Source organism: Lonchura striata, chromosome 12 (genome assembly GCF_050655825.1).
Source record: "Lonchura striata isolate lonStrDom1 chromosome 12, ASM5065582v1, whole genome shotgun sequence".
NCBI classification, from domain to species: domain Eukaryota; kingdom Metazoa; phylum Chordata; class Aves; order Passeriformes; family Estrildidae; genus Lonchura; species Lonchura striata.
Genome location: NC_140714.1, coordinates 8,031,543 through 8,051,339, shown reverse-complemented (window position 1 = coordinate 8,051,339; position 19,797 = coordinate 8,031,543). Strand labels below are relative to the sequence as shown.

The 19,797-nt window shown below is 35.7% G+C and overlaps 1 protein-coding gene across 4 annotated transcripts in view; it reads right to left on the bottom strand.

Moving 5' to 3' along the window:
* The window catches only part of FHIT (fragile histidine triad diadenosine triphosphatase), a 537,187-nt gene that overhangs the window by 457,331 nt on the left and 60,059 nt on the right, over positions 1-19,797 (bottom strand). For 2 of the 4 annotated variants that reach the window (XM_085590341.1, XM_085590344.1), the window contains exon 2: positions 10,837-10,899. The exons of the other annotated variants lie outside the window; for them this stretch is intronic. The gene's annotated coding sequence lies outside the window, so the exon portion shown is untranslated. The remainder of the gene's footprint in view (positions 1-10,836; positions 10,900-19,797) is intronic. 4 annotated transcript variants of the gene reach the window in all.

The window sequence follows — 19,797 nt, the reverse complement described above, 5'->3', positions numbered from 1 at the left end:
GCCAGTTAATTACAAGTTGAAATAAAATCATATTCACTTGATAAATATCTTTTTTTTCATTACCCAATGAATTTGGAGATTCTTGCCATATCACCTATTTGCCATTATTTTCATGCAAAGCTTCCCATTCAACAGTCACTCCTAGGAGTATAGAGGTGTCATTTGGGGACAAAAGCATAAAAGAAATTTGTTGCACATATTGTCATTAAAGACTGACTTTAGGTATTACAAGTTCAAAAAGTTGTTATATTCCTGTAAGTCTCTTTGCTAATGAAGCAGATATGGATATGCTTCAATTTGGTTTATTCATACATTATTTAACAGCTTCCAAACTCTTACAATAAAAGCCACAACCAATAATCTCAATGAAGCAGCTGTCATCAGCAGACAGCAGGAAGTCTGAGAAAACAGGCAGTAACATCAAATCTTTTAAAACTCTCTTTTACCACCTTCCACAATTATCTTAAATAAAAATCATAGCGTCCCCAGTGACTGCTCTAGGGCAGGTTTTATTTTTTCATTTTCCTTTTTGCCTTTCCTCTTCTTCTAATTCCCTTGTTTAATGCCAAAAATAATTCAAAGATAGAATTTTTCCAAAAACAGAGGGAACAAAACCACGAAACACTTCCTGTTTTAATTTAAAGCATCCCTGGAGAGGCTTGCTTCCTGAACCATCCCTTTTCCTGAAGTTTAATTTAGACTATAGATAACCCTGAGGTTTGAAATTGTTTAAATTACTTATTAATTGTTAATAAAAAGTAGAACTTTTATTTTTTTTAATTTACACTTCACATAAAATTCCTTTCCAAATTTTATTCAGCAAGGAAATTTATGTAATGTCATTGCCAGACTGAGACTTGTGATACCTGAGTTCAGTATTTAGCTCTGTCACAGAACAGTTTTTCACACATCACTTTAACTTCTGTGGCCCTAATGAGGGCCAGTTCATTGATATCTGCAGAGTATTTATATATCAATATGAGGAATGAAGGAAAAAAGATAAAACCAGGGGTGCCCTCAGTTCTCTAAATGCCAGTGAACATTACCAGAGCTTGTAAACTCAGAACACTATTGCAGTCCAAGTCAGCAATGGCTATTTTTCATAAAACATATAGAACACCAAGTTGTATTAATATCTGCAAGCATAAAGGTTTTCAAAAATAAGGTTTGAATGCCCACTTGAGAACTTCCACGGCTTTGCACAAGAAAAAGCCTAAAATAACCATCTCCCTCCACAAATACCAATGCAAAAGTGAACCATCTAAGTATGTATCTGTACTATTAATTTTAATATCAAAGTTTAACAAAAATCCATACATTCAAATTATTTATTATCCACTGAATTGGCATCAGTTTGATTCAAATGCATCAAAAGCTGAATTTTTGTACTTCATTACAATAATCTAAAATAAATTTCATAGATGAAAAAGAAAGTAATTCCTCAGCTGCACAGATGATCCAAAAATATTTGCTGGTGTTGTGTAGGTCATGGATAAAATGGAAACACAAATTTAAACTGAATCCAACTTCTGAGTGCATGTTTAAGATGGACATTGCTGTGAATCAGTGCTGTATAATCGTAAGCTCCTTGTATTTGTAATGTACATTAAATGAATACTCTCACATTACAGACATTATACCATTCAGTTTTTCAAAGGGAGTATCCATTGCCAGTACAGGGTGTTAAGAACTCGTTATAAGTCTTGTTATAATCCTTGTAACAACAATAGCTGTTACATCCAGCAAAAAGGACCTGTGAGCAAAACACAGCATTAACACCTACTGAGCAAGACAACATAGGCACATAGCAAAGGTGTCCAACTCCTCTGCTTTAACCACATCAGCACCACCTACTCATGTCACTTATTTTGGAAACAGATTCAGAACTGGACAGTGGGAAGATACCATCAAATTGGCATTTTGAGCACCTGGAGCAGAAGTTAATACCTGGTTGTACTTTCGTCATTTGAAAACAGGCAAAGAGAAGAGAGGGTCCATTTACTGTGTTGTACAAGATAACTTGAGAACAAACTTTCCTCTTGAGAAATACCTCACACAGAGACAAACTTGCCACAACTAATAAAAAATCCCAAACAAAAATACCAACAACAACCATCCAAAAAAAGCACATTAAAGAAGCAGAGATTTTCCAGACCTATCTTAAGGGTCAAGGCAACAGGTCTGATCTTGACAGTCTTTATAGATATCAGTGATGGACGTGGACAGCCACTGAAAACAAGATTTAGCTTTTTGGATCCTTCACAAATATATTCTCCTCCTCACCTCAGAAGTGTCATAGTTTCCCACTGGCTAACATTATCCATTCTTTTCATAGACCAGAGGTTCCTGGCTGGTTTCTCAACACATGGAAGAGGCTGTAAGTCCACACACCTTTCCCTTCACATCAGCTAAAGCCAACACTTGTCCTCACAAAAGTCTGCAGCAGTGGCACTCACCCTTGCAAGCTACCTGTGGGTAACAAGGCTGTATAATCAGGTATTACACATTTTCAAACTATTTGGTGAACCTTTTAATTGATGTTATTCGTAGTTTGAAAAATAATTTACAAAGAAAGAAGTATATGAAAGTATTCAAAATTTAAGTTTGAAAGAAGGAAACGTGCTTTTACTAAGATGAAACAAAAAGGTCTTATCCACTTGGCAGAGAGATATCTGGTCCCCCAAAACAATGACAGGTGCTCAGTGCAATGTTAAACCATCCTTGCCATGTCCTGCACTCTGAAGTCAAGACTCCCCCAGCCACCCTCATCACCTCCCCTGATGGTTCTGCCATTGCACCAAAATCTGACCTGACCACCTCATCATACCCTGTTCTGCAGTATGGCCAGGTACTGCAAGGCCAACACTGCTGCCTTTATTTTCTGTTCCCTGCTTTCAGCATCTCTCTCAGTCCAAATATTTCCAAGATAATTATCAGATCACACTTTTGAAGCAGATATTTAAGTACCTACACAAATAGGATTTGCACAAATGATTTTACAGGTTATGGCTGGGATGCTCCAGACATCCCAACAGTTACAGCTGAATTGTCTTTGGAGATTATAACAGTGCTCTCCTTTTCCTTGGAACATAATGGCAAAGAGTTTTAGGAATCCTCCAACTCTTGAAGATTCTGCCAAGGACAAGATCTTGAGCTCCAGAAACTTGAAGAAAATGCAAAATTATCCCAAGATATTTTCATAAGTTCCTATAAATACCAATACCTTTTCACATAACCCACAATCTCCATTAGGCATGTGTGTATTAGTACAGGAATGATTAATACAGGTTTAGCACAGCCAAGCTGAGTAAGAATGAAATAGCAGGTATTTCATACTAGTGAGAATAATTTCAAAAGTCTTTCAGAAATCTTTTTCTACCTTTTCAGAAAACACTGGGAGAAACCTTTTACATATCATCTCAAAATTAAGCAAATTAGACCAATGTTGAATATTTATATTTATTAACCTTTATGTCCAAAGTTTTTTCTCTCAGCTACCCTCTTTCATCTTAAATAATATTTTCTAATCTTTACTAGACTTAGAAGTCTAGCTTAAAAAAGAACACAGATAAATGATGTGTAAAAGCTTGGTTTTGACCAGAATTCAAAATCATATAATGTGTATATACATAAGATAAGGTCGGCACTGGCCCAGCTACATCAGTCAAAAGAAATAAGGTGCAATTGCTGATTAAACTTTTCAGCAGGGACAATTTTTATGTGGAAATTTCTCTTTTCACTAACAACACACTCTACGTGTGATAGATAAATGTCAGCAGCAAGAGTACAGTGCTTGGTTGCATTTATCCTAAGGATGATACTAAAGCAAACTTTGTTATCCAGACCCACCAAGAAGAATTTAGAGTTTTCTAAGGTGAAATACCTTAACTAATGCTGTAATATTCATTTGATCCACTAATAAAAGCCATAGAATAGATATTTTACTGATATAAATCCAAGTTACAGGATAGTAATTCCTAAGGAACAATAATTATGCCAATATGAGAACTTTCAGTGGTGCATTTGCATTTGGAAGAATCATAAATAGGCTGTCATAAGAAAAGCAGAAGTAGTAAAAATGTGCATTTCAATCCAGTGGAAGTAGTGTGCCCATTTAACAAGATGCTTCAAGTTTCTCAAGGGAGTTGTTTATTTGTAACACAAAGCATTACACTTCATGTTTCTATTATGTCACGTGTCATTTGTCTTTCTCTAAGAAATCTGTGTTGCCAATATCTATTTCATTGTTCAGTAAATTTTCATTACACATGCCATGATGTCTACATTCTGTTATCTGCCTGTTATACATCAGTGCCCCACATCAATTTGGTCCAGGGAAATCTGGCTTTGAAAGGAAGAGCAGCAGTGGTCTGTCCATCTGTCATATATGGGAATGACATCTGAACCATGAAACACCATAAATGAGAGCTTCACAGAAACATTAACTTAAAAAGCATTCTCCATGTTTCTTTTGGGACAATAAAGAGAAGCATCTAAAGGAAAAAAAAAAAAAAAGGCAAGTTTCTAATTCTGTTTAATCAACTGCTCTCTATATGAAAGAGCAATATGGGACATCTGTCACTGCTCTATCTAAAACAAAACAGCATAAAAATCATCTTTAGACTAGCATATTTTTTAATATTATTCACAAGGTACCTGTCTCACAAAAACTGAAGAGAACCATGCTAAAATGGTTGGTTAGCATAAAATTCTAAGCTAATTCCTACTGTTTAGTGTCTTTTGAACCACCCCTTCACCATTTTTTTTTTCAAACTCCACCACCTCAAAGAACAAAATTCATCAAATCCTTACTGATAGTCTCTTGAGTAGAGTCTGTTTTTAAAACAAATGTATATGGTGTGTGTATATATATATATATACACACACATCTTTAAAACACTGTAGGTCCATCACTTCTACCAGTGACATCCCTGATTTCCATGTTATTATTATGTCAAAGTGAAGGGAAATCTATTCAGAGATACTCTGATGAAAACATACGCATAACAAAAGATAAGAATAAATAATTTCTACAGTTTTGAAGAATGTTTCAGATCAGTACACACTCACGAGTGATCAAATTTCAGGATATCATTTATATTCATATAAATATGGCTTTTGCCTTGCTTGATAAATACTTACTGTCTATAAACCAGATGCCTGTAAGAGATGTATTTATTTACATTCTCTCATCCTGCCTGTAAGCCTGCCTCTATATAGTACTTAACACATATTTTGTTACTGTTGAAAAAAGTAATAGCACTAACCTCCCCCATCTTTGTACTTCTATACAAAACAAGCCATGCAAAGCCATAGAGAGGAAAGGAACTGTTCCTCCAGGAACTCCTTTAATGAAGTAGAAAAAGGCATTAACATCTCTGTATGCCTTGTGTGGAACATGGAGAGTCACACAAGGAAAAAATACAAGGAACTTGTTATATGTCCTGTCAGAAAATGGCTGCTACATAAAAGCAAAACTTATTGCCCTAAGGGAATCCTGCATTTTCTTTGCTGTTTGTTTTTTCCATCTTGCTTTCCTGCTAGAGTTACACTTCCCAGCAAGGCACAGTGTCAAGAAGCTTCAATGTACAGAGGAAGATCATCTGACAACAAAAAACATATCCAGACTGTCAGATGGAGTGTTTACATTGTAGAGAATTAACTGGGAGAAAGTATCTGTTCACAGATTGTAAAATTCTACTTGGAGGCAAATAAATCCTTCTCTCCAATTTAAAACATTTATTCCATTCTAACTACTCCTTGGTCTTCAGGTGCCTGCTTCACATGAAGAAAGATACTTAAGAATCACAGAAACACACTCTGACTTAAATAGAAGACAGATGTGTGTTTGTTTTAAATTATTCACAAGCACTTGCTGTGAAACAGTGCTGCCTCTCCTGCCAGTTATCACCGGAAATTTTTTTAGCAGTTTTTCCAAGTTAGCCAATATAAGGAATATAATGTTAGTAACGGGATAACAAGAACCACAGGTAAGGCAGCTGCACTGGTACCAGGGCAACGACAAAGGACATTAAAGCTTTTTTCACACAGTGCAAGATTAGGAAGGTCTAAAGTACTTTGGTGTGGTCACAAGAGAGACACAGCAGAGTTACTATCAGTTCATCTTCTCCTGAATAGGACCGGTGCAATAGCATTAACTCTAGCTGAAAGAAAAAAGTCAATGAAAGGAATATGCTTGAAACTATTTGACTGTAATGATCAAAGTATGATAGAAACAAGAGAATGGCAGTTTTGTATAGGAAAAAGAAAAATATCTGTATTTGCTATAGTTCAGGCTTCCTTTTTTTGTCAGCACTTTAAAAAACATAGCAAAAGTTGAGACAATTCTGTTAACATTACTGGAAAAGCTACTAAAATTGTATGAGGTTTTAAATATAGCTTATGTTTAATAGCCTGAACTGCAAACCTACAAGCAGAGATGCTTTGCACTGTATCCCAATTTTCAGTGTGTTTGGCCAAACTAGAAATGAAGCAAACTAATAGAAAAGTCATTCTTCATGTGAGAGAAGAAAAAACACACCAGCAATTCTCAGTCTTGCCAAGTTTCTAACTCGAAATTCACAATATTCTTCATTTACTACCAGTGCAATTAAAATGCAGCTATTAAGACCTCAGGAACTTTATTCTTTTCATAAATACTGAAGTTGTTTCATATGTTACCAAAATTGTTACAAATGCAGATAGCTGCTGAAAATACTCTTCAAGACAAAATTATTTTTCTTTTCAAGGGTTCACAGAACAGTCATCAAAACAATTATTTATTCTCATAAATAATAGAGAGAAAATAGTAACTAGAGCACCCAGCAGACCAAAATTACTGAATTGTGTTATCAGATACGTGCAATTAACTCTTGCAGCCTCCTGGACAGACCATCTTTTCTACTTAATTTTACTTGTACTCACTGAAGTGAAAATGATGGTTCCTACTTCTGCTGAGCTATGAAAGTGGTCCAGGTAGCCTGAGTACAGTTTCCTAAGGCTGGATCCCAGCTCAAAGCAAGAGAAACTCCTGGCACAAGAAGTGAAACACAGCGTGCTCAGTACAACATTCCTGCATGAAACCAGAGCACCTGTCCCTGGTGCCAGCCCCAGCAATGCCAGCCTTTTCCTTGGGATCTACCAGCACCTTCCCCACACTTTGCATTCATTGTACATTTTCTCCAGCACAGTGAGCAGTGTAGGACTTCAGTTTGTTCTTTCTTCTGAGCATTTAATCTGGCATTTTATGCTTTCTATTGCTATAATAGAGAGCCTACATACAAGAAACACTTGTATTTCTGTTCAGTATAATTAATCAAAATTTAGTGGGGAGATATAAAAACTAAATAAAAAAGCAGTGTTAGAAAATACAGTAAAGGTGCTGCACCTAAACATGCTAATAATTAGGTAAAACTGACACAACAATCAAATGGAGATACTTTCCTCAAACCAGAAGACAGATGTGTTAAATTTCAAAATGCTAAGATATAGAACCTCAATAAAATGCAGGCAGCTAGAACATCATAAAATAAACCCCAACTGTCTTTCAATACTACAAAAAGAAAGTCAGAATAACAACCAAACCCCCATGACAGATGAACCTTTAATCAATAAATAAAGCACATTTTTAGTGGCTTTTACTCTTTGAAGAAATTTCTGAGCAATACCTGCTCAAAGTAAAATTTGTAAGGTAAGAAAATCCCCCCTAGCAGCCACGTGAATGGGATGCTGCAGCCACCAAAACATTTTCTTAACCACAAACAGATTATAATTTACAGTGGAAGAGATTAAAGACCATTTTATTACCTCCCACTGCCATTCTGCCCTTACAGTGCTGTAATTATGACTGGTCAAGTAGATCTTCAATTTGCACACTTCAAATACTGATTATCTGTGTTCTGCAGACATCTACAAATACATACATCAAAGCTGCTGGTTTCCACAGAATGTTAACCAGGGCCCATTGTTCTTCCATTCCCTTTAGAGTTGAATCCCGGTGCATTAGGTCTATAAACAGGTCCACTTAGTCATTTTCTTATAAGCTATTCATGTAGAAACTGTAATGTTCTGTTCTCCCCAGAAGCTTATAATACATCACATGGATAATTGCATTTGAAAAGATTAAGCATGAAACACAAGAAACACCAATAAAATTCAAAGTACACCTGAGTCATCACAGGAGAAATACCATTAGTTCTTAAAGAGCAGGTAGAATGGTGGGGGTTGAGAGGAATCAGAAAAAAAACCCAAAACAATAAAAAAATGCTAGTTTCAAATAGCAGATTCCTGTAAGCACTGAGCAAGCATATTAGCCTCCGAATTATGCACACTGACCTGAGACACAGAGCATGCCATGAAGTATTAAACAAACTACAGTAGAATTAGCCTCATATACACCCAACAGGGCATAAATCTTCACTAAAGTCTCCTAGAACACACAAAACACTCACACAAATAATGTATTAAGAGAAGACTTTCTCCAGCCTCTGCTCTCCTGAAGCTAGAAAGTCTTCCCTAAAAGTTCAAATAAATCCAAATCTGTATCTCTAAATAGTGGCAAACACTAAATCTGTTTGAAGGCAGCGCGACAGGAGACAGTTTTCCAAAATTGTTACAGAGTTTTGTGTATGCAATTGTTTCATATGAGCCACTGTATTTTGAAGAAATTACCATTTTTCCAATCACGTTAAGCATTATCTGTTCTGACACCCATTTAACTGGCAAGGATCCATCCACTCACTAATTCCATTTGCTATATATTAATAGTTTAAACAGCTTTTGCTGTCTCCTATCTGAACACCTTCAGGATAACTTCTGTTGTTTTTCCCATTTACATTTGATTTAGAAAAAGTCATGACAAAACACAATGTCACTTTTGAAACTAATAAAGTATAATTTGAAATGGTTCACTAAACTTGCAAAACATGCATTGCATCCTCCCTATTGAGCCAGTATCTATATTAAAGGTAGTTAATCCAATTTAAAACAAGTTGTAATCAAACTCAAGTGTTGAAGTTCTTAATATGATAACTGACAGTGTACAGAGGGCAAAGTGTACATTTGATTGTCAGACTACTTAATTAATGAGATTTAAAATTAATTTTGGTATAGCAACATGCAATTTCTTCAACTACTACACTAACATATTTACTGTAAAATATTGCAGGCAAACATTTCCCAAGTCCACTTCAGTAGTCATTGTTATCAGCAGAGACACTCAGACTCAATCTTGGCTTCTTTGGAAGTATCCAGAGATCCAGTTTGCCTTTGTTGTTAACAACCAGTAGGTGCCAGCACCTACAGAAGGCAGAAACAACCTGATTGATATATGAGAGACCAGGGTTCCACCTGTTTGGAAGGAGGCAAGAAGCCATTTGTTTCAAGTATATTCAGCTGCCCCAAACCAGAGAGGTTGGCATCCTGTCTGACCTGTGCTTGTTGACTTGCCCAAGCCCCTGGGCAGACACAGCTCTGTCTTAACCCCCTGTGTCCTACCAGTACCGAGTTACAAATACCTTCCTTCAGAACACAGAAACTGTTAAATGGGACTGTGGTGACTGGCTGTACCCAGCACTGCCCTCTGTCCTTTTCAGGTTCACACACTGCAATGAACTCCAGCTTCTCACTGTCAGCAAAGCTGAAGGCCAGGACTTGAGGATGAGGAGAAGACATTGCCAGCTCAGGTTGCTGCTCTGCTGCCTATTTAAGCCTTCCTTGTGAGACTTATCTCCCAGGAAACCCAAATGGATGAGCATTCTACATTGGAACAGTAAAAGTGCAACAGTCCTCTGTTGTATTCATTTCCCTGTTATTCACCACATAAAGACATTTTTCAGTAAGAATGCACAGTCTAAACTAAGCAATGAATTAATAGATAATGTTAAGGACTTCAGATTCTCAAAACACCGAAAAAAAAATTACAATTATTTTTGAGATACCTTCATTATTGTTCCAATGGGAAAAAAAAGCTCATTTCTCAGCACACAGCACAGTTCAATTCTTTTCAGCTCACAGTTATTCCTGTTTGGTTTTGCTATTCTTCAAATCATCACAAAAACCTTACTTCAGGATCTAGCTATCGGCACTACAGTATTTCAGCTTCCACTCTTGTTTTGTAGCTGACCATGTTCCACAGCCAATTCAACAGTAGTAGTCAAGCAACCAGTGCAAAAATGCAACTTCCGTTTTTCCTGTTCAAGACATGAACCCCTATTTCTGCAACAGATTCTGCACCAGCTCCCTTTTATGGAGCTTTTAAACATTGACTGCATTAACTAATTAATTTGCCATTAACTAATTTATCTACTGACCAAAGAGAGAGAAACTGACACTGGGAAATGATTAGTTTGGAGGTTAAATTAATTAAAAACAGTACAGTAGTGACAGAATTTAATCTCATGCTTCTCATGAGAGCATGGAATCACTCACAACTGTAGCAATTTGTGATAAATCCAGGGAGAGATTCTATGATGGGAGTGGAATTAATTTGTGTCACCCCTAAGAGTATATGTGCTCACTCAACAGTACCTGTACTAAACAATATTAAAACACACAAATTGAGCAAACCAAATGAACTTGTTGTTTGAGTTAGCACATGATACATGTCCTTCAATATCAAGATATGATAATTTGCATCAGTAAAATTCAGAGGATCACAGGAGTGGTCAGAATGACCAGAACATTCTTTGCAGTCTGTCCTCATCTGTGTGACTGCACATGAGTAAAGAACCCAGCAATGCACAAGGGTAGTGAAGAACAACTGAAAATACACCACCAAGCACAGCCCTCCACCCAAATGCAATCACTACATCACTCTGGAAACTACCACCAACTCACAAGTGCAGCAGAAGAGGAAGCTCTGGGCCTGAATGAAGAGAGCAGTGATGAGATTGCCAAATCCTGTGGAAAACAAACAACAGAGAGAAGCATGAGAAGATGGAAGGATGAGCTGCTCCGGCCGCAGGGACTCAGGCTTCTGCAGCAATTTGATTTTTCCATGCAACTCCTTTCTGGACCTTAATACAAAACACCCTGAACATATGAGCCCCCCACCAAAGCAAGGCTCTAACTATCCAAGAAATTGGGCTGTTTTGAATGGAGAATTAAATAAACACAGCTTGGACAACTCGTTATTAGCTCCTAATAATAGAGTACTGACGACAGCCCATTGAGGTGCACAGTACACAACAGCTCAAAGCAAGTTTATTCACAGAGAATTTTTTTGCAGTTTATACAAGAGAATCCAAATGGCTTCAATTTGAATCCCAAAAGAACCAGTGACAATGTGGTTGTGGCTGCAAAGTTTCCAGCATGCATTGTACAATTCTGCCCAGAAGCTAAGGTAAGTACTCACATTAAGCAGACCATCTGTAAAAGGGAGATAATATTTTGTCCTGCTTTTGGTATTATTGGCAAGGTATCTTCTATGTGTGAGCAGGAAGTTGCACTGCAGCTTATGACAAGAATGACATTCACTAGGTGGTAGTGTCAAACAAATAATAGTCCTGCTAATAACTAGAAGGCACTATCAAGACAAATCAATATAAAAAGAAATTACAATGCTTATGTAAAACATTATTGTCTATTCACTGAAAAATTACAAACCACAGAATACAACTGATCTAGCAATATGGCCAAATTGTTATTGATTTGCATTAAGAATTTTTCCCTACTTGACATTTCTAGAATTTTTATATAATTGTATATTAAGGCTTATAGTGAAGATGAGATCTATTATAAATTCCACACATCTGCTGAGAAACACCATTCTGAAATTAACTATCTTGAAACTTATATTTAGAGCACACGAAAGTAATTCGATTTCCCAATATTAACTCTTCTTACATCAATACCAGAATTTAAGACAGGTTGCATTTTTGTACATGTTGGAGAACAAAACCAAGAGTCTCTTTTCTGTGGGGCCACAAAAAACAAGTATTTTTTGCAAATTTTTTCAGAGAAACAGATTCAGCTCAGAAGGCTAACATTCAATAATGACTGAATAACTGTGATTTACATTCTAAATAAATGTAGGATGTCATCAAAACTTTTGAAGTTCAAGTCATGAAAACCTAATTTTTTACTGCCATTAACATGATTCTTTTTTTTTCATATAAGAAATTTAAGGCTGCTTTAATAAGTATTTTGGCATACATTAAGGACTTCTAACATTCAAAATAGACTATTGACCTCAGGGATAGCTACTCAGTCCCACAGGTACTGCAATGATCAATTCAAGATGAAGGCCAGTATTTCTGAAAATGATACCTCTTTGTACAGACTCTGCATATGCAAACATGTAAATTAGCCTGGAGAGAAAGTTACAGTAATGGGGAGATTCTGGAGAGTGTAACACACGATTATGATGGAGGTATCAAACACTAAGAGGCTTGTTTCAAACAAAATTCATTACCATTATAAAAAAATTAGTTATTTTCTCCCATGCTTCTATAATTTCCTTTTGAAATTAAAATTCCTGTGTGATACCAAATGATATCTGACTATTTGACAGAATTTGAGGGATACATTACACATGCTATTTGCCTCACTGAGCTTCATGTGAGCCATCCTCAAAACTCAGTGATCTAGTGACACTGAAATGAACTTCACAACTATATTTTTTGTGAGAATTCAACATTTGAGCTTTACAAACCAGCAAGCTACTTCCTGATTAACACTGGAGGACAAAAGACATGATAAATTTGTTTAGTGATAAGGACTTAGAGTAATCTCATACTTCCACACAAGGAATTAATCAGAGAGCAACAAGCCAGTACCTCTGATATCATTAATGACATTTCTTTATTAACAAGAAAAGAGACTATTTATCAAAACTCCAGCTTCAGGTTTTACGAGCAGCTGACAGAACAATTTTGGGTCCAGTTTCAGAAACAGAACCACACTGAAAGGGCTCAGAAAAACATTTCTTTTGGTCGTTACCTGATAATCTTCATGCTCATCTGGGCAATTTTAGACTGCACTATCATCTAGCTTGGCCATCTATTTGCCCTGTAATATTTCACCTGCTGTAGAATGTTCAGGTTGTTGAAGCTGCAGTCCCCTGAGCAGGAAAATGCAACCATGAGAAGGGGACCCAGCAAGAGGTGCCTGGTGCAGACAGGCACAGCTTGGCAAGGGAGAAAAATAAAATTATCATCACAGAACAGAATAGACAACAAATTGGGTGAAAGCAAACAATGAGGCACTCCAGGCATGGCAAAGCACAGAATTTTCTAAAGGAAAGATTGCAGTGGGTTTTGCTAACAATGTTGGGGCTTGTTTTATTAAAATTAGTATCTTTGGTTAGACAGGCCTTTTCTCCAAACTGCTTTTAACATAAAAACTAAATCATAAAAGACCACAGATGATTATTTCTTATAGTCCCTTCTGCAAACTACCTGAAGTTAAAACACAGAAATAATTAAATATCATATGCTGTAAAATTCTTTTTATTTTTCTCTGATACTTCACTTGATACTCAAGGAGAAAATTGTGTGCTACTTTGAAAACGCTCCTGAACTAAATTTCCTTGTTCAAATTAGAAACTTTGACATTTAAAATGAATTTTAATAGGGCAATAAACTCAGGATATTTCACAACTCCATCCAAGATATGAGGCATCTCTGACCTACTGACAGCTTAGACTGAATGAAAGTCATCATTAAACACTCATGAGGCAGCACACCAACAGACACTTTGGAGTGAGTTATTTGGGTGGTAATGACAAATACGAGGAAAAAAAAAAGGCAGTTCAGCCTGTATTAGAACTATATTGTGATATTGTTATTCCTGAATTCAGTACAGTTATATGAGATGTGTTATAAATTGACCCAAAGTAATCAATAATTCTGATTTCTGTGTGCAAACTTGTGATCAGGAACATTTAAAAAATCTTCCTAGAAATGAGGACAATGTATAAAAGAGAAATAGACTTCTTATAAATCACACAGAAAAAGAGAAAATACAATAAGTTCTTATTACAAGAAATTAAAATTTCCTTTTCTAAAAATTATGGAACTGCTATAAATCAAGTACAAGAGAGGTGTCCATGCATACTATACACCAGTGCAGCCTGGTTTTATTAGCACTGCAAAAAAAAAAAAAGTCTTATAATAAATTTTTCCATAGGCAACAGTCAGCCCTGTTGCTTAGCATAGGAAAGTCTTCATCCCCATTCCAACATAAATATTAAGTTGCTTCAGTTCCATTGATCTACACCAGTAATGGAGGAATATTCCTCAAACTACAAAATCTCACGAGTTCTCACTGATAAAATGAGACAGGTTGCTAAAGATTTACTTGGTTTAGAAAGTGAATTGATTTTTTTGCTTTATCAAAACTGGATTTAAGGAAGCAGTTACAATAGTTTTAATGGAACGCTATAGCTTTTTAACAAATTCAGAGTTTATTGTGCAATAAGATGGTGCAACAGTACTATTAAAAAAAAAAAAAAAAACCAAAAAGAAATAAAAAAAGGAAAAAACCCAGAAAAAAATGAGGATTAACAGAGTGAAAATATTCCAAGAGAAAAGACCTTCATTAGTACCACAAGTCTCCATTGCAAACAGGCTCAAAGCAACTGAACAACAAGTAAATCAATCTGATCTGTACCTTGCCCAGAATATCTATCAGTTTGCCATTCTATTGCCATGCTTGGAGGGGAGACACACACTCAGTGCACAAAACGCATCACATTTGCTAAGACCTTTTAAAGGTCAGGATTTTATTTAAGAAAGTGATTCAGTGCTGGTTACTGAGTTACTGGTCAAATGTAGAACTGATTCACTCCTGTATGCCATAATGCCCATGATGAAAGCAAATATGGGAACTACTTGCACCTGACTTTCTGTGGAAGGGATATAACATACAGTGAATTAACTACAGGCAGAAAAAGCCTGCGATAACACAAGAAATAGAATACGTATTTCTGCCGGTATCAAAAATGCACACAAAAAATGTGTTACAAAATTAGCTCTTAAAAACTGAGATCCAAAACGTAACTTGACAAAGGATTAAGCAAATCAATTGTCTGCAAAGCATTTCTAAATGTTTGCTCTGTGGGTGACTATGAAAGTGAATGTGTTCCCTAATGCAGGCTTTTGACAGAAGTTCAAGCTGTGCATGTTTTCCAACAAATCTCATTTCATAAAGATTTAAGATAAAAGTCAGACTCTTAAATAACTAAATTCCAGACTTAGTATCAAGAGAGGAACTTAATGTCCCTATTGAGGCTTGAGAACCAGGTAGCCCCAGTGGGCCATGACATGACTTGTGCTTTGACTGCCTGGTAGCTGGAACTTTTCTCACTTCCACCTCAAAAAGAGGATGGGACAAGATTGGAAGAGTGAAACCTACAAACAACAAAATAAAACCACCTTTTTTTTTGGAAATGAATGGCTGCAATCCCCTGGCCAGCTGAAGATAAACAGTGACCCTACAGTTCCTCCCCTCAACACACAAAAAACAGTGCATCCTCTAGGTGTCAAGGTGGGAATCATTTGGTCAAAAGTTGTACCTAAAATACCTGAATTAGCACCAATCATGCAGCAGATTGCTTCTTTCTCTCAAGTAACACTCCTTCCAACTCCTCTAATTAAATATGCTTATTCATTTTACAACAGAACAACAGATTCTGACAAAGCGGCAGCAGGCAGGATTCTTGAATTATTAAGAATTTTTTGGAACATATTGACAACTGCATGTTTCCAAATTACTTTTCAAGATAGCAGACAGGTACATATGGAAATACTCCCAAGTATAAAAATATTAACATGCACACACAGCCTATGTGTCAGCAAGAGAGAAACCACACCACACCAGTAACAGTGAGGAATTCAGACTGCATCACACGAAAAATTTGACAACCCTGAAAGTAAATGTAAAGTATCAAAATATTTTTAAATTACTAAAGTAGGCATATTACAATCTATACAAGTAAAAACATCACAAAGGATTAGATCAAAAACCAAAATAACATTTTTTCAGTTTGAATCAAATACTTGCATAAGCTTAGTTTGTAATTAAACACCTTCTGGCAAACCAGAAAATATCCAGCAGAGAACTCTAAGGAGACATGATACTCCTTTTGAAGGCAATATCAGAAAAAAATCTGGAACACAGCACAGATGCTGGTGCATTAACATGAATGCTAGTTCAGAGATTCAAAACCTTTATCAAACTTCACATCAGCTAAGTAAAATGAGTTTTTAATGAAAACTTATTTCTCAATTTTGCATTTTTTAATTGAATATAAACACTCCTAAGGTATCAATAGTGATAACACTGCAGTGTAGCAGTTTCCTCATCATTTGACCAAGAAGTAGAATATTAAAAGCAACACATATTGAAATGAAGCAAACCTAAATATAACATTAAGAAGTTTTTCAACAGATGCCCTCACTGCTTGTGCACTGTGAAAGTTAATTTTTAAGCAAATGACATGAATTTTAAGAGCCAAGGAGCAGCAGCAATGCTGCCCCATTCCTACTGCCCTGAACATCAATAATGACACAAGGGCCAGAACATTGGAACTTCACTTGGGAAAGCGTTTCAAAATAAACAGAATTATTTGATTTACAAATTAGGACTATAACGTGCTTAGAAAATCAATACAAATTATGACATATTCTTGAAATGAAGAGAGGTAAAGCTTAAAAAAAAACCTATTTTGTTAAGAAAACAAAATATATATTCATACATGTTAAAGTGGGAAAACAGCCATTAAAGACATGAACCCTGATAATTCTTCCTTCCCAGTTTAACTACCTTTTTAAATGAGTATTTAATTGAAAACTGAACCATGAACAAGACAAAAAATAAAATTACGTACACATGCAGCATAATTCTGAAATATATATCTCTTGTTTGACTTCTCTAACTAGATCAGTGATTTCAAGCTTAGTATTCCAATTTTTATTGCCAAAAAATATTTGAATTTGAAGAACTAAGAAATAAGCTAAACTAAATGCTATTTTATAAACCATGCCTATGGATAAAATATAATTTCCAGATTTCATAATCCATTGAATTAATTCATAACTTTTTTTTTTCTAGCACTGCCTTTTCTGTTTCTTGAAAAGACCATTGAAAGTTCTATCAATTTAGGAAATTCTCATTTTAGCTAAAACCTGCCTTTGTAGTGCCTTATTATTGTTATTATTAATTAGCAGCAGCAGCCTGACCAGGTTGGGAATTCTAAAGCTTTCATAAATGCTACAGTTACTTGAATTTTTTTTCAGTGAGCACTAAATATCAAAAACTGCACCTTTGCTCAGCTAAGCTGAATTACCTCTTTACCCCTCATGAGGGCAAAATAATTTCATCCAGTATTAGGCAAACTTCACTGAAAAAGCCAACAAAAAAATAAAGATATAGAGAACTTTTACAGTCTCAAATCATTATTTTGGCATGCACAAGGTTGAAAAAGTTGGTTAGAAAAGACACAGATAGTTTTATAAATTAGGAAAGGAAATTTGTGTTAAATTGTTATTGAAGGAATTAGACTTTAATGGCCAAGCTATGCAATAGTCTGTAAATCAGCAGCAGACCCAAGCAACAAGGACATAATAACAGGGGAGTTCACTGCCTCATCCTGCTAATTGAAAGGACCTGACCTCCCCAGGGTCACTGCAAGCTGGAACCCCCACGCTGAAAAACTGCTTTGCAGCTGCCACTCTGCTACCTGTGAAGGCAGTGTAACTGAGCATGCCACATTCTGGTGATTAAAAATTAACTTTTTCCCAGTCCACGTATATTGTAGAAGCTTTAGAAACACAAAAGCTTAAGGTAAGTGGGGTTTTACCTACATTTCAAAGTTATTTAGAAGATTAATACACTGTTCCATGTATCGTGGCTATTGATATTCAGGTTAGACCTGGAGCTTTCTGGGGGGTGACAAATGAGAAGTTAGCAAGCAGGGATGTATTTACACAGCACTGGCTCAATGTTCCAAACTTTCTTGTGCAAATTGCCTTTACTTATAGAAAGAGTAACAGTGCACCCAATAAAACAACTTCATCTAAAAACCTGACCCATACAACAATGGGTAAGAAAAGAATCCTATTACATAACTACTTCAACACGTACTTTTAGGACACTCAACCCCCAAGACTTCCTCCCCATTCTTGAAAAAAACAACATTCCAAATATACATAAGCAATATATGTGACTGCTGGGAGTAAACTTTCAGTTCCCTGTAGGTACTTTTCCACTGATAAAGATATGTATATACTGAAAATTCTACATTGCTGTTCTTGGAATGTAATTAGGGGCAAAGGAAAATGTGCAGGACTAGAATCTTAAGTGTTGGTTTAATAACCTTTATACAGCTCATTTCTGAATGATTTTCTTCCTCTCTGGAGAGGCTTCTAATGTCAAACACTGGTATTAAGGTGAGTCATGGTTACGGAAGAGGCACAGAGAGGGCACATGACAAATTTATTAATTATGGGGAGGGAAGGAGGCAGAAAATTCTTTTTACTCCATAAATGTCCTTGTAAAACAGAGCATTTAATACTGAAGTCAGATACAGTTTCAGTAGTCAATAGCCACTGAAGTCTCACTGCCCTTGATAACAGTTGGGGACTTAAGAGTGCCATTTAAAAACTGTTGCTAATGTGATTTTTAGAAGGCATTGGAGATTTTTGAGAAGGCAAAAAGATTTACCATTTTTCAACTACAGTAACAGAAATTGGGCAATTATTCAATATCTAAGATATCTAAGCTATTTATCACTATCCAAGCTAGTGAGCTAAACAGCTTTAATAGAGTAATTTAAAACATACTCTTTCATACTGCTGGCAGTTATTGTTCATTTTTCAGATTCTTTCCTTTCACATCAAATGGTAAAAAATGGTACCAAGGCCAACAGGAGAGGTGGTCAGCACTATTTTCTGCTAAACTGAAATCTAACCCTTCATATTCTAACGCCAAAAGGTTTATCTATAAATAATACCTGAAAGCAACAGAACAGGTAAATTTTGGGGTTGATTGTTTGGGTTTGGGGTCTTTTGAGGAAAAGGGGAAAAGAAAGATAATTGTGGTTTTACTTTAATTCATTTTATCTTTAGTAAATTACCAGAGTTACAGAAACTTAATTTTTCCAACAATTTTCCAACAATTATGTGAGTAGGCTTCATTAGGAATTGTGTCTTTGAACTAACATTCTAATCATAATTTAAACAGGAATGTAGGAAAAATGACAAAATTTTAACAAATCAAATATAATTTAAGCTTTAAAAGTAAAATATTTTCATTCAAACCTTAAAACAATCTGATGATTTTTTTTTTGTCTAGGAAACACATTTTTTGCATTATGAAAAGCCTGTCATATCCTGCATTCAACTACTTAAAGTTTTTTGCCTGATACAATTCTACTTCTTACAAACATCAGAATAGTTTGCTCTGCCAAGGAATTGCATTTATGAAAAATGCATGTTGTGAATGCCAAAGGGCATGTTTTTAGAATGAAAAAAAATTTAAAAATCCAATACGTCCTTTAAAAGATGACAAATAGTCTTTATGAAAACCATTCCTGCTCTTTCCATTATGGAAAAAGAAATCACAGTGGGAATACTAAGCTCAGCATATATTTGGCAGCTGACTGACCAGACAGGCTATTAACTATATAAAGGGCTATTTCTGAACATTTTTTTTCCTTAAATAAAGTTTTGATTTTTCAATGATTGAAAAGCAGCGATGAATGCAAGTGCAAGCTGCTTATTAGAAATAGTATCTCATCATCCCTGCACTCCATATTTCACCATATCTCCTATATCAAATGTATTCCTTCTGCAGATT